The sequence below is a fragment of the Sphaeroforma arctica genome, assembly GCF_001186125.1.
Source record: "Sphaeroforma arctica JP610 unplaced genomic scaffold supercont1.753, whole genome shotgun sequence".
NCBI lineage: Eukaryota > Ichthyosporea > Ichthyophonida > Sphaeroforma > Sphaeroforma arctica.
The window spans coordinates 35,150-35,786 of NW_014039805.1; the positions used below are offsets into that span (position 1 = coordinate 35,150).

Here is a 637-nt window from a genome sequence, read left to right on the forward strand (position 1 = left end):
TATGTTATACCTATTTAAATTTTTATGATTTTTTACGCAAATACAGACATAACATGAGAACGATCATCATATTAACAAACGTCAGAAATTTAGAAAATCACTGAAAAATTGACATGCAAATATTTTGGTGTCCGCGTACATTGGAGAACTTATAGTATTTCAAAGATATATATCGTATGCTTTACAATACATTGTAAATATTACTGGTTATCACGGAATAAAAATGCAGATAAATATACAAATGGAATATGAACGCTGATTTTCGCCTACGGCCACATGCAGCAAAAAATGCCCTGTCCCGTCCGATCCCGGAAGTCAAACTGCTGCGAGCGTGGTCAGTACTGTGGTGGGGGACCACACGGATTACCTTTTTTGAGGATACTTTTGGTAGTGTATATGATTTTGTTAATAGGAGCAATCCAGCATGGACTACTTAAAAGTAGTTCGTCGAATTGCGTACTGTCATACAATAAACAGTGGATTTTTACAGCCGGTTATCGACACCATACAACATATAATTCAAATATTACTTATATATGTATGGAATATCATATAGCAAACGTCAGTAATTTTCGAAAATCCCTGAATTATGATATGCACATTTTCCGTATAATGCTGAATTCTGGACATTTGTGTC

At 34.7% G+C, this 637-nt stretch overlaps 1 non-coding gene across 1 annotated transcript; it reads left to right on the forward strand.

Moving 5' to 3' along the window:
* The first annotated feature begins 268 nt into the window (after positions 1 to 268).
* SARC_r2 lies at positions 269 to 373 on the forward strand. The gene has a single exon (XR_001335636.1). It is a non-coding gene; the product is annotated as a 5S ribosomal RNA (ribosomal RNA).
* The last annotated feature ends 264 nt before the right edge of the window (positions 374 to 637 follow it).